The sequence below is a fragment of the Palaemon carinicauda genome, chromosome 31 (genome assembly GCF_036898095.1).
Source record: "Palaemon carinicauda isolate YSFRI2023 chromosome 31, ASM3689809v2, whole genome shotgun sequence".
Classification (NCBI taxonomy): Eukaryota; Metazoa; Arthropoda; class Malacostraca; order Decapoda; family Palaemonidae; genus Palaemon; species Palaemon carinicauda.
Genome location: NC_090755.1, coordinates 31,258,325 through 31,273,161, shown reverse-complemented (window position 1 = coordinate 31,273,161; position 14,837 = coordinate 31,258,325). Strand labels below are relative to the sequence as shown.

Here is a 14,837-nt window from a genome sequence, read left to right as displayed (position 1 = left end):
CCAAACTTCATCATCGCTTAATCTCACAATCTCCACTGGTCATATTGGTTTTGGCTAATTTTTCATGGCCGTATGCCTTTCCTGCCGCCAACCCTCCCTATTTACCCGGGCTTGGGACCGGCACCAAGTTGAGGCTGGCTTGCCCCCCTCAGTGGCTGGGTTAAGGGTACTTGACACTTGCACGCATTCGTGGCACGCACTGGCACGCATTGATGCGCGAACTCGCGTGAACGAGTCGTGAAAATGTCGTGAACAGTGCTGGAACTCGCGTGCCAGTGCGTGCCATGCGTGCCCAGAACTTTGAAATGTTTAAAGTTTGTGGCACGCATTGGCACGCACAAAATAGTCGTGAAATAGTCGTGAACGATGCGCGAACTGGAGTGAACTGGAGTGAACAGTGCGGGAACTGGCGTGAACTGGAGTGAACGATGCGGGAAGTGGCGTGAACTTTATAATGAAGAGAAACAAAAAGGAAACGAAAAAATTAATGAAAAGGAAAGAAAAATAAACCTAATAAATTTTTATATTTGCTGTTTTAATGTGAAAAAAAAATTATATCTTATTTCAAACTATTTCTATAACTTTATAATGAAGAGAAACAAAAAGGAAACGAAAAAATTAATGAAAAGGAAAGAAAAATAAACCTAATAAATTTTTATATTTGCTGTTTTAATGTGAAAAAAAAATGATATCTTATTTCAAACTATTTCTATAACTTTATAATGAAGAGAAACAAAAAGGAAACGAAAAAATTAATGAAAAGGAAAGAAAAATAAACCTAATAAATTTTTATATTTGCTGTTTTAATGTGAAAAAAAAATGATATCTTATTTCAAACTATTTCTATAACTTTATAATGAAGAGACAAAAAGGAAACGAAAAAATTAATGAAAAGGAAAGAAAAATATAAACCTAATAATTGTTTATATTTGCTGTTTGAATGTAAAAATAAAATGATGTCTTATTTCATGCACACACTTATTTTCCTCTATTACCAATCAAGAGCCAAAACTTTTGTTTTAAATAAAAATGAACTGAAAAATAAACCCAAGAAATTTTTAAGTTGGCTGTTTGAATGTAAAAATAGAATGATGTTTTATTTCATCAACATACTTATTCTTCTTTATTACCTTAAAATGAAGAGCAAAACAAATTTTTTCTGTTTGCTGTTTTAATGTAAAAATAAAATGATTTCTTATTTCAACACACTTTTTTCTCTATTACCTTAAAATCAACAGCCTAAAAACTTTTCATGTTTGCTGCTTTTAATGTTAAAATAAAATGCTTTCTTAATACTTGTACATATTTTATGTCTGCTATTTATATGTAAATCAAATGCTTTCTTATTGAAACAAAAATAAAGGGCAACAAAAAATACAAACGAAAAAGATACGTTTCTTCTCCTCAATGCAATGGTGTCTCTGACAGAAAGCATTGTTGTCTCTTCCGAAGCCAATCCAAGAATGTCCTCGGGTTGGAGAAGCCCCGTTTTTATATGGAGTGGCCAATTCGTGAACTGGCGTGAACGATGCGTGAACGATGCGGAATGATGCGCGAACTCGCGTGAACGTGTCGTGAACTTCTCGTGAACTAGGCGTGCCAATTCGTGCCATGGCGTGAACTTCGCGTGAACTTGTCGTGAACGATGCGCGAACTGGAGTGAACTGGTCGTGAACAGTGCGGGAAAAACCCCAGTGCGTGGCAAAAATGCGCGCAAGTGTCAGGTAGGCTTTAGATAAGCTTATTTCACCAGATTCTCTATAAAAAAAAGATAAAAAAGAATATATTACCGTCGTCTTAACATCAATGAAACAACTGTTTATAGATGGCTAAAGATACAATGAAGGAGAAAAATTGAAAAGCTCTTCTGGGAGGTGAGAGACCCCGCTTCTGCACAACGCATAAGACGAAGAGTTATAAAGCCAATAGTATAGGCCTAGACTCCAGAGCCACCCTATTATTATTATTATTATTATTATTATTATTATTATTATCATTTACGATACGCTGTTACAGTCTTTCTGTAGAATCTGCACATAACACGTGAGGCTGAATATGTCTGACCTGATTATAGTCTTCCGTTCGTAAAGTAAATGAAATATAATAGAAAGGTAGAATTAATTGTATTTCTGATAGCGAAGATAAATCACGACCTCACTTATTTATTTATTTATTTATTTATTTATTTATTTATTTATTTTCTCAAACTGAAAAAACCCAGTGGGAGACTAGAATTATATAGGCTAAGTAGCGTTGTCTATAGTCTAAACTATTTTTAAATCACGATCCTGACTAACGTTTGTTTTATACGCAAAACGATATAAGCCAGAAATAAGTAATACTTTTGAAATCACATCCCAAATGCATAAATTGTTATCAATACACTATAGTGCTCTGCTTAAACGGTTCTCCATCTATACGCCCTCTTTCCCAGTTTGAATCCTTCTATCCAGACTGACAGACAGCTCAAAGATTAGTCTCACTGATTCTCGCGGAGTCACGTTGACAAAGGATTCGTGCTACAGTAACACATTTAATTTTTGTTCTGAAGTATCATTTTAGCTTAAAATGTTTATTTTATTAACGATCTAACATTATTCAATGATATAATTATCCATAACAAGTAACCAACGTTGTCTCACACATACACATGTTTACAAATTGAAAATTAATATTTAATGCTAAGTGGCAACTTAAGAACAACACTCGCCGAAGCAAAAATAATAATAAAAAAAGGTATCACCAGTTTTGCTGCGTACTGTACCATGGTTTTTATACTTTTTCGCATCAAGGATGTTCTAATTGATGACCTCATAAGAAAAAAAATTGCACATCCTAAATTACGCAAATTATCTATTATTCTGTTTTTATTTCGTATATTTATTAATAAATGTGTAATAAATGATAACAATTAATGAGGTTAGAGCTAAGATGACATTTTCATTTTCAATATTCATTGAAGATAGTTGTGGAATGCTCTTCCTAATCGGGTAGTAGATTAGGTAGAACTTTTTTAATGTTGTTACTGTTCTTAATTTTTTTTTCTAATTGTTCATTAATTCTCTGGTAGTTTATTTATTTCCTTATTCCCTTTCCTCACTGGACTATTTTTCCCTGTTGGCGCCTTTTGGGTTATAGCATCCTGCTTTTCCAACCAGGGTTGTAGTTTATCTAGTAATATCATCATTATTATTACTTGCTAAGCCACAACCCAAGTTGGAAAAGCAGGATGCTATAAGCCCAGGGGCTTTAACAGGGAAAATAGCTCAGCGAGAAAAGGAAACAAAGGGAAAAAAATATTTTGAAAAGAGCAACGGTATTAAAATAGAGATCTCTTATACAAACTATAAAATCTTTAACAAAACAAGAGGAAGAGAAATAAGTAGAATAATGTGCCCTAGTGCACCCTCAAGCAAGAGAACTCTAACCTAAGACAATGGAAGACCATGGTAGAGACTATGGCACTACCAAAGACTAGAGAACAATGGTTTGATTTTGGAGTGTCCTCCTAGAAGAGCTGCTTACCATAGCTAAAGGGTCTCTTCTATCCTTACAAAGAGGAAAATGGCCACTGAACAACTACAGTCCAGTAAGAATTATTTGGTAATCTCAGTGTTGTCAGATATATGAGGACAGAGGAGAATAAGTAAACAATATGCCAGACTATTCGGTGTGTGTGTGTGTGTGTGTGTGTGTGTAGGGAAAGGGAAAATGAACCGTAGCAGAGAGAACGATCCAATATACTACTGTCTGACCAGTTAAAAGACTCCATAATACTTTAGCGGTAGTATCTCAATGGGTGGCTGGTGCCCTGGCCATCCTACTACCTACTTCCTGGTCCTAGCCTGGTTGGAGGAGGGCTTGGGCGCTGATCATATGTACAGTATATGTGGTCAATCTCCAAGGAATTGTCACTGTCCCTTGCCTCTACCATTCAAGAGCAACGTTTAAACCTTTGCCATTGATGTGCAACCTTTAAACCTTTAAGTATGGGTTACATTTCAAAGAACATGTGAAGTGTCAGTAAGTGTTCAAGAACGGCAATATGCAGCAATGTATTAATCATTTAATATATTTTTTATGTATACGATATTCTGTCTCGAGTGAAGTATGTAAAGCAGAGAGACCCATCATTCATTGAAAGCAAAGAAATTCTATTCACTTTTCAATCACTTGAATTGATCAGGAATTATCATAAAAACTTAGGGAGAGAGAGAGAGAGAGAGAGAGAGAGAGAGAGAGAGAGAGAGAGAGAGAGAGAGAGAGAGAGAGAGAGAGATGGGGGTGGGTATCTAATGGATAATTTCACCTCGTCGATGCTCGTCCATTCTGCTGTAGTGATATTGCAACATACTAGAATTTTCTTCTCTTTCTCTCATCACCAAAGCTACGACCCACAGCAATCAATTAGTGATATGATATGTAATTCACAGCTTTAATTATCAAAGGCATATTTAATTTTAAAGGAGTCTGAGCATGGCTGGCGTTCTTCTCCTAGATCAGTTTCTGGATTGAAAGTGGTTACTTCGGCTTTGCAAGTCGAACGCCCTAATACGGTATATCAAGGACGAGAGAGAGAGAGAGAGAGAGAGAGAGAGAGAGAGAGAGAGAGAGAGAGAGAGAGAGAGAGAGAGAAGTCATTCAGTGACACATCGCTCGTGTATTTCCCCTGCAATGAAGAGGTACTATAAAATTCCCTAAATTTCTTGAAGACGCTGACCTTGTTGCTTTGGCAGGGCAAAGAAGAGTGTGAAGCAACAGTTAAAGGTAGCATGATATGCAGTTAGTCAATCTCATTACTGATTGATTGCGCAGATTCTTTCAACTCTGACATTTAACATCCAGTCACTTCCCGTAAGAGATAGGCCTATTGGACTTGGACTGGTTAAGGATATTAAGCTGCCTGTCCACTTATCTTTCAAGTAGAAAATTGTAAAAGGGAATTAAAAGTCAGTCTAGATAACATTAGGGTTATCAAAGGTTCATTTCCTTGCAATGTTAAAAATATATATGTTTACAATATGTAGCAAAGGGTAATGGCGATGATAAAAAGCCAACGTGCACAAAAATAGTAAAACCGGATGTTCTAATTCATAAGATAATCACACAGCTCGCGAGACTCATTTTTAGACTCCCTAATACTCCTATATAGGTTCCTTGATGGAATATTTCACTTATTGGATTTTTATTGATAAACAATGGTCTAAGTATTCTTTAAAAATATTTATGAATAGAAAACAATTTGAAAAAAAAATCAATTTTTAGTTGAAAATTAGTGAGGCATTTACTGACAGAGATATATCGCATGTAAGGATATTATTAGTTTAACTTCTTTAGTTCGTAAATAAAGAGCTTGTTTTATTTAAGAACTAATAAGTAGTGACAAGCTGTGTCTCACGGATAACTTTAAAGAAAAACGATGGAACGTTCACTGTCTTATTCATCACCAGAATTGATTGTCATTATAAAGCCAATACGTAAAAAGTCGACTGGATGTTTTTAACAATTTCATACCAGAAAGGTTAAACGGACTTTCGTTCTAGTGGCCATGTCAAGTCCAAACTCGAAGGAAACAACTAAAATAGCCGGTCGGATTGCTAGTGATACTATAGAGTAGATAAAGGTCACCCTCACTGTCTTCGCAAGTCTCTTAATGACCCATTTCTGATTACACTAAATTTTCAAAATCTGTTACAATATTCTGAGCACTGATTTTTAGGGTGAGAAATTTTTCAAGGTAGCAAAGTTGCATTAAATCCTAAAAAGAACCTACTGACCCACCCTTGAAAACTTTACGAAAATATTTTGTCATCTTAATTTATACTTTTTTATTACTATTAATATGTAGGGGGAAAAGAGTTCATTGTGTAATCTATTACCTCTGATGGGGTTTGTGGGTGGGGAATTGTTAGAAGGGTAGTCTCAACTTCTCCCTTCCCCTCCCATAACTCTTCCCACCTGCCACATCTGCAACCCTAGACCTACCCCCACAGCATCCTCACCCACAGAGGGAGAGCCCTGATGACCGACCTGAACGAAATTTCAACTTTCATTTTTACATCAAACTCGTACCAATCTTAATAGGTCTAGTGAAACGTGAATGTAGCCTACACCCTTTCCATCCGATATAGTCATATATGTTGTCTCAGCTCATATTTTAAGAGTAAGTCTACAAAAAGAGTATTAGCCTTGATTGGGCCTTTCCAGTTCTTGCATTTTATTCGGTGGAAGCTCCAATCCTGCCTGATTCGTTAATAAAAAGTGGGACGGGTAACGGCCAGCCAGCATTAGCTTCGAAGCGACGCCAGTGTTCGCAACAGTCTAGTGACGACGGGAGGTGTGCGGCGTTGCTCTTTCTATACTCTGACACGGAGGCGCCCTGTTTTGTGTATATGTGTGTGTGCGCGCCTTCATGTTACCGTGTTATTCCATGTGAAAAATTTCCATTGAATAGTCATTCTCCTGTATATCTTTTCACACACACACCACCTCTTTTCTTGCTCTGCTCAACAAGTGCCATTTTCTTTCACGAGAAGTCATAGGCTGTCCCTCAGAAGTGGTGGAACTTTTAACTAAACTTTTCATCCAAAAACGAACAAAAAGAAGAAAGGAAACTGCTCTCCTAAGGTCCCTGACACCAAGGAGACGAGGGAGTAGAAGTTGTAATTTCTTTCACCGCTCGGGAAACAAAAGGTAAGTTTTACGATTATTGATGCAGACTACAGTAATTTTTTTCCAAAAATTATAAATTATTTACACACACACACACACACACACACACACACACATATATATATATATATATATATATATATATATATATATATATATATATATATATATATATATGTGTGTGTGTGTGTGTGTGTGTGTGTGTGGGTGTGTGTGTGTGTGTGTGTGGGTGTGTGTGTGTGTGTTACACGACGAACAAATGAAATGTCACTTAGTGTTTTGTTGGTCTGTGGTCTTACCCAGACTTGTTAAGAGACTGGTTGTTGGCTACATCATGTGCATTTTCATTTCTTCAAAGGCCAATGGGAAGGGCAAACCCAACAACGGAGGCATACGGGGCTATTTAATGAAGACTTGAAAAAAAGTTAACCCTTTGCCCTTATTGTGCTTTGTTTATAGGGCTAAGTAACTAAAGAAACTGATGCTATAAGCCCTTTAGCTTGTAACATCCTGCTTTTCCAAGTAGGGCTGTAATAGTTTCTGTTATTATCTATAAAAAAAGACATAACACAGCAGCTATTTTTACAAATAACACGGCCAAGTTAGTTTACCAGACACTCAACCGTCGTGGATTCAGCATCGATAATGTCATTGGGTTCAGAGTTAATCTGTGTTGACGTTCAATGCAGGGATCGAAGTAATCATTTAAGATGGTACTGAAAAGTTTGGGTTTATTCTTATATTTGTTATTACGGTTATTTTTGTTATGATTATTATTATGAGGAAACTATTATTGTTTCCTGAAACAAATTGTTATTTATAGTTTTATTGCCGTGTCTTTCCTTTGATTTATTCTAGATAATTATTGTGTCCAACATAATTCCAGTGAAGTGACAAGCTGCCCCTAAAGTTTTTTAATCTTAAAATGCAAACTAATTTTGTATTAAATAAAGTATTGGAATAAAATAAATTATTACTATTGTTATAAAAACTATTTTTATCATAAATGTTTGAAGGCTCTCTTGGGGTTGAAAATCGTGGCTCCAGTTTTTGCGGAGGTCGGTAAAAACCGACCTCACTGTGAGCACAACAGCCCTTCCCACAGCTGACAAGGTCTGTAAATACCTAGGGCATTTTACATTCATTCTAGTTACCTTTTAATTATTGGATCTTTGTGCAATTTGGCATGACTCTCTCTCTCTCTCTCGCTCTCTCTCTCTCTCTCTCTCTCTCTCTCTCTCTCTCTCTCTCTCTCTCTCTCGTAATGTTTCTCCAACTCCGCGGCTCGGCCAAGGTTAGGAACGATGTAGCTCGGTTCCTTAAAATTCAGCGTGTGCATCTAGACTAGATGAAGTACCTAATTTTTATTCAATATATATATATATATATATATATATATATATATATATATATATATATATATATATGTGTGTGTGTGTGTGTGTGTGTGTGTGTGTGTGTTTGTGTGTGTGTGTGTGTGTGTATGTTTGTGTGTGTGTAGAAGGAATAGATTTTGTTTCTTAATCTTTACGAACAATCTGATATCTTTATTCTGCTGTACTTAATCCTGTTTCGTGAAACATTCATTTGCCCATGTAAGCAGATACTACCGCTAGAAAGTTGTTGGGACCTTTTACTGGCCAGACAGTACAACATTTGGATTGGATCCCTCTCTCTGGTTACGGCTCATTTTGTCTTTCCCTACACATACATCGATTAGTCTAGCCTACTCATACCATTCTCCTCTATCCTCATACACCTGACAACACTGTGATTACCAAATAATTCCTCATCACCCAAGGGGTTAACTACTGCACTGTAGTTGTTCAGTGGCTACTGTATTCTTGGTAAGGGTAGTAGAGATTCTTTAGCTATGTTAAGCAGCTCTTCTAGGAGAAGGACACTCCAAAATGAAACCATTGTTCTCTAGTCTTTGGTAGTGCCATAGCCTCTCTACCATGGTCTTTCGCTTTCTTGGATTACAGTTCTCATGCTTGGAAGCACACTCGGGCATGCCATTCTATCTTATTTCTCTTCCTGTTTTTTTTTATAGTTTATATGTGAAGGATTTAATTACCTCCGCCAACGAAGTTGGAAGAAGGTTATGTTTTACCCCCTCTTAGCGTATTTGTTTGTGTGTGTGTTTGTGAACAGCTTCCTTGCCACAATTTTAATGGTAGAGTAATGAAACTTGCAGGGATTAACTGTCATGTAAAAATCTAGAAATAAGCTGCTCTGGCGGAGGTGTGGTGATACTCTTCTTGAAATATTTTCGTTTGGTTGTTTACCCCTCTCTTGTAGTTTGTGTGTTTCCTTCCCTTATTCGGATATTTATCCCTGTTGGAGCTCTAGTGCTTATGACATCCTGCTCTTCCCACTAGGATTGTAGCTTAGCTTGCAATGATAATAATAATAATAATAGTGGCAGCTGGTTGATTGTGGTGAGTTGCAGCCTTGTTTTAGGGGGAAAGTCTGAGAAAAAGTTATGGTTTATGTGTATGTATATATATCTATCTATATATATATATATATATATATATATATATATATATATATATATATATATATATATATATATATATATATATATATATATATATATACAGTATATATGTGTGTGTGTTAGCTTGTGTTTATTTGGTATTATCGTAAGGTTTACTGCATTTGCTTGCTATCAAGTGTCATTTTCATCCAGTTTTATTTAAGAAAAGTATTCAGATTATTTCTATCTACATATTATGTTTTCAATATATCAGATTCCGCTTCAGTTTGAGTTTATTATGAAGTTTTTTCTTCAAATTAACATTATTTGTATGTAAGTCAAATTTAACCTATAAAACATATAGAGTTGCATTTTTCCTCTCCTCACTATTGATATAATTGCAAATGTTATTCAACTTTACCGAACGTTAAATCAAATACTACAAGTATATTCATCACTTCTTCAATTCGTGTCAAATTTCTGAACTCTTACACAGTTCAAGTTCTGAAACTCTGAACACAATTCTCTAGCCTTCAAAACCAAACTGCGATGACCAAGTGAAAAGTTACCTGGGGTGATGTTCCAAATGGTTAAGAAACGATGGACTTTCCCCTGCTGAATTCTCACGTATTGCAGTCTTTGCCAGGAAGCTTTTATCAATTTATTCTTTAGGAATCTTGAGGGCTTATGTGGGGATTGTATGTAAGTATTTTATTTATACGTACACACACACACACACACACATATATATATATATATATATATATATATATATATATATATATATATATATATATATATATATATATATATATATATTACATTTTGCACATTCAGACGCGTTTTTCATATGCAAATAAGCCATATATTTCAATACCTTAATGTCTGGATTCTCTATTATACCTCGGAAATAGAGACTCTAAGGGGGGAACCAACTCAAAGACAATGGCTTCTTGCCGGCCGGGAATCGAACCCTGGTCCAGGAAGCTGGTATGACAGTGACATAGCATTTAGCCACGAAGATCATGGCTAAATGCTATGGCACTGTTACTGGACCATGGTTCAATTCCTCGACCGGCCAGAAACTATTGTCTTTGAGTTGGTTACCCCTTGGGTCTCTGATCCCTAGGTATAATAGAGAATCTAGACATTAAGATATTAAAATATATGGCTTATTTGAATATATATATATACATATGTATATGTATATATATATATATATATATATATATATATATATATATATATATGTGTGTGTATATATATATATATATATATATATATATACTGTATATGCTTGATTGTGTTTATTTATATACATTTTTATATAAAATTTATATTTTGTGTATATATATGCATATGTAGGTTGGCAAGGGCAACAGCCGCCCGTTGAGATACTACCGCTAGAGAGTTGTGGGATCCTTTGACTGCCCAGACAGTACTACATTGGATCCTTCTCTCTGGTTACGGTTCTTTCCCTTTGCCTACACAGACACCGAATAGTCTGGCCTATTCTTTACAGATTCTCCTCTGTCCTCATACACCTGACAACACTGAGATTACCTAACAATTCTTCTTCACCCAAGAGGTTAACTACTGCAATGTAATTGTTCAGTGGCTACTTTCCTCTTGGTAAGGGTAGAAGAAACTCTTTAGCTTTGGTAAGCAGCTCTTCTAGGAGAAGGACACTCCAAAATCAAACCATTGTTCTCTAGTCTTGGGTAGTGCCATAGCCTCTGTACCATAGTCTTCCACTGTCTTGGGTTAGGGTTCTCTTGCTTGAGGGTACATTCGGGCACACTGTTCTATCAAGTTTCTCTTCCTCTTGTTTTGTTGAAGTTTTTATTGTTTATTTAGGAAATATTTATTTTAATGTAGTTACTATTCTTAAAATATTTTATCTTTTCTTGTTTTCTTTCTTCACTGGGCTATTTTCCCTGTTGGAGCCCCTAGGCTTATAGCATCCTGCTTTTCCAACTAGGGTTGTAGCTTAGCATTTAATAATAATAATAATAATAATAATATGTATAAGTATATATATATATATATATATATATATATATATATATATATATATATATATTGTATATTTGTTTGTATGTATACAGTTTATGTGCTTGTTTACGTATATACAGTAGTATGCATTTATACTGAATAGGAATAGCTACCGAACATCCTTTTGAAACGCCTATGGCTACATTAAATATTCAACCTTTGCTTATCCCAAGAGTCGTTACTTAAGTCTAAGAATTATGGCGATTTTTACCGAAACATTTTTAGTTCTTTTTTTAAAAGAAAATTGTCCCTATGCGATTGTTTAAGAACAAATTCAATCAAATCATTGAATGCATTATTATTATTAATATTATTGTTATTATTATTATTATTACCAATAAGAGTTGAAATAAATTAGGAGGAATGTGCGATGTGATCCCTCTATCTTTATATAAATTGGCATAATCTATAAATGATAACAAATTATTAATAATTTATTGAGGAATAAAACGTATATATGACCTATTAAGATATATATATAAACAAAATTTCAGTTCATAAGTTTAGTAAGCGATAGGCAAATAAAGTTCACACAAATCTACCATATAACAGTTTTATTAGTGTTAATTTCCTTATTTTGATGTAATCGTAAATAATTACAATGCAAAGTTATTGGGGTTAGACAATAAGATACTGAGTATTTATATAATAATTATGATGATAATAGTAATAATAATAGATTCAATGAATTAATTTTTTTGTTCTCACAGAATCGCCCAGAGACGATTTTCCTTTAGACTAGATAAAAATTATGATGTTTAAAATCGTAACTAATTTTTTCAAGTTTGTATCATGCAACTCTTGAAGGCAATGGCAGGCAGTGACTGAGTGTTTTTCCCAATCAAGTCAGGTGGTTGGACGTGGAGGTCGCTCTTTCAATTTGCTACTTTTTCTATTGGATCGTGTGAAATGTCATTTGCGCTGAAGCTAATTCCTAATTTTAGTCAAATCTGTTTTGCTATTTTTGATGTCTACTCTCTGTCTGGTTGATTGATTGATTATAATACATAAATTTGTAAAGTTTGAAAAGATTGTGGGTACACTTGCGTGCAAACACACACACACACACACACACATATATATATATGTATATATATATATATATATATATATATATATATATATATATATATATATATATACATATATATATATGTGTGTGTGTGTGTGTGTGTATTACACGCATACCCAATGCACCATTCTATTCTACGAAGAAACCTTCCAAGGCCTGCGGGTGTGATGAGGAGGGTGTCAGCACACGAGGTACAGGTATGTTTATAGGTATCTCTCAAGGCCCGTAACACGGGCACCATAGACTGGGAGGTCAAGGTAATGAATAGTGCTGGATGGCGGAAGACCGCCACTAGGGCCCGTAAAAGTCTTTACGAACTATCAGATCGAGGCAGGCGTGGCAGCAGTGGCGCAGGCGTGAGCACGCCTCAATGTAGTCTATGGCCTAGCAATTATTTTATCTGTGCAGAGTGCCAATATCGGTTCCGGTCACGCTTTGGACTTTTTAACCAGCCAAAATACGTTGATACACAGTGTTGTTAATGCTGAGGGAAGGAGATCTCACAGACTTGATGGTTCAGCCTCAGACATTGTATATATATATATATATATATATATATATATATATATATATATATATATATATATATATATATATATGGTAGTCCTTCTGTATCATAATAGTTGAATGTTTTACATATATATATATATATATATATATATGTATATATATATGTGTGTATATATATATATAAATATATATATATATATATGTGTGTATATATATATATATATATATATATATATATATATATATATATATATATATATATATATATATGTATATGATTGTCCTGTATTAAAATAGCTAAATATAGTTTTCTAGTTACCAAAGGGCTCTCTCTCTCTCTCTCTCTCTCTCTCTCTCTCTCTCTCTCTCTCTCTCTCTCTCTCTCTCTCTCTCTCTCTCTACCAAGCTACTTCCACACTCCAATTCCTTCTCTGTTGAATCAAAAACCTTCCTGGGATAGAGTAGCAGTTTCCATTAAACGGGACATGAGCGACGTACCACTACATGTGGTACCTTGAGCATCGTATCCACATCTTGCCTGAGCTCTGAAGGTAAACAACTTATGCGGTGACACAGGGCCGAGAGAAGACTGGACTAGGTTAGGCCAGGAGCTGTGACCCGAGTGCGCATGTGCGAATCGGGAGGTAAACAAGAGATTAGCTCATTCTTGATGTAAGGCAAGTGATTGCAGAATTTTTATGTCTGGAGCCACCCATTTATTAGGATAAGCGGGTGATTGATGGATAAAGAGATATGTTTGTGCTGCAGTATAATTATGTATATTTATGTATAAATTAGCATTTATAAATCATTTAATTCATCTGAGTAGTAAGAGTTCGTATTTCACTGGGAAGAGTGAATGTCTTTTTTATTATTTTTATTACCTCTCGAATTTCAAGGCGTTAAGAGAAACATGTACTTTAAATAGTAAGGGCATTAAAAAATAGCAATATGGCAGTTACAATAAAGGTAAACTACATTTTCTAACGTTTTTGTGTATTGAATCTTTATCTAATTTTATTTATTACGTTGGAATGTAGTTAACTGGAATTAGAAAAACCACGATTAATTAGGTTACAGCATCAACGCAAAGTGGCATTTAGATTTAAAGGCCGACTGGGTTAGTCAAGACAAAAACAGGAACAGTTACATGTTGATAGCCCACTTTGCACCTCAAGGTATAAACTCTCACCTAATGTCCACTCAGTATTCCTGGCGATATGACAGTATACTACACATATTAAAATGTCTCTCTCTCTCTCTCTCTCTCTCTCTCTCTCTCTCTCTCTCTCTCTCTCTCTCTCTCTCTCTCTCTCTCTCTCTGTGCTTGGCAAGGTCTTAAATTTTCCTGTTATCTTGGTATTTGCTACACTAGCCATGTATTAAGGAATTTAAAATATTGTCTTGAACATGAATGGAATACTTTAATATTCTTTATAGCCCGAATCATTTTAATTTTAAATATTAGAAAATAATTTGTATAAAGTAATCAGCTTTATGGCAAAATGTAAAAGAGGAAGGTCAAGTTTAATGATGAAGAGGATAGCAAGAAGACTTGTCCTCTTCATTATATATATATATATATATATATATATATATATATATATATATATATACATATATATATATATATATATATATATATATACACACCAGAAAGATGTACCTTTCTTATGTCATTCCCTTCGGAGGGGACGAAGTCGAATGCTAAGATTTTATAAATAGAGGTAAACAAAGGGAATATTTTTTCTATTCTCTTCCGTACCGTATTATTATTATTATTTTATTATTATTATCATCATTTATATTATTCTTATTTTTATCATTATTATTATTATTATTACTATTATTATTATCATTAATATTATTATCATCATCATTATCATTATTATTATTATATAGCGTTTACCATCAAATATACAATGAGATAGACGGACAACAAAATGGAATAAAAGAGGTATATTAGAACGAGAAACCCTCCCTTTCACAGATAAAGAACCGACTGAAACAGTTTTTTCTTTCCATTGCTTCTTTTTCTCTAAAGGG

The 14,837-nt window shown here is 34.6% G+C and overlaps 1 protein-coding gene across 1 annotated transcript in view; it reads left to right on the top strand.

The window, feature by feature from the left end:
* The first annotated feature begins 6,276 nt into the window (after nucleotides 1–6,276).
* The window catches only part of LOC137624383 (beta-hexosaminidase subunit beta-like), an 88,304-nt gene continuing 79,743 nt past the window's right edge, over nucleotides 6,277–14,837 (top strand). Inside the window, exon 1 of the mRNA XM_068355105.1 lies at nucleotides 6,277–6,693. The gene's annotated coding sequence lies outside the window, so the exon portion shown is untranslated. The remainder of the gene's footprint in view (nucleotides 6,694–14,837) is intronic.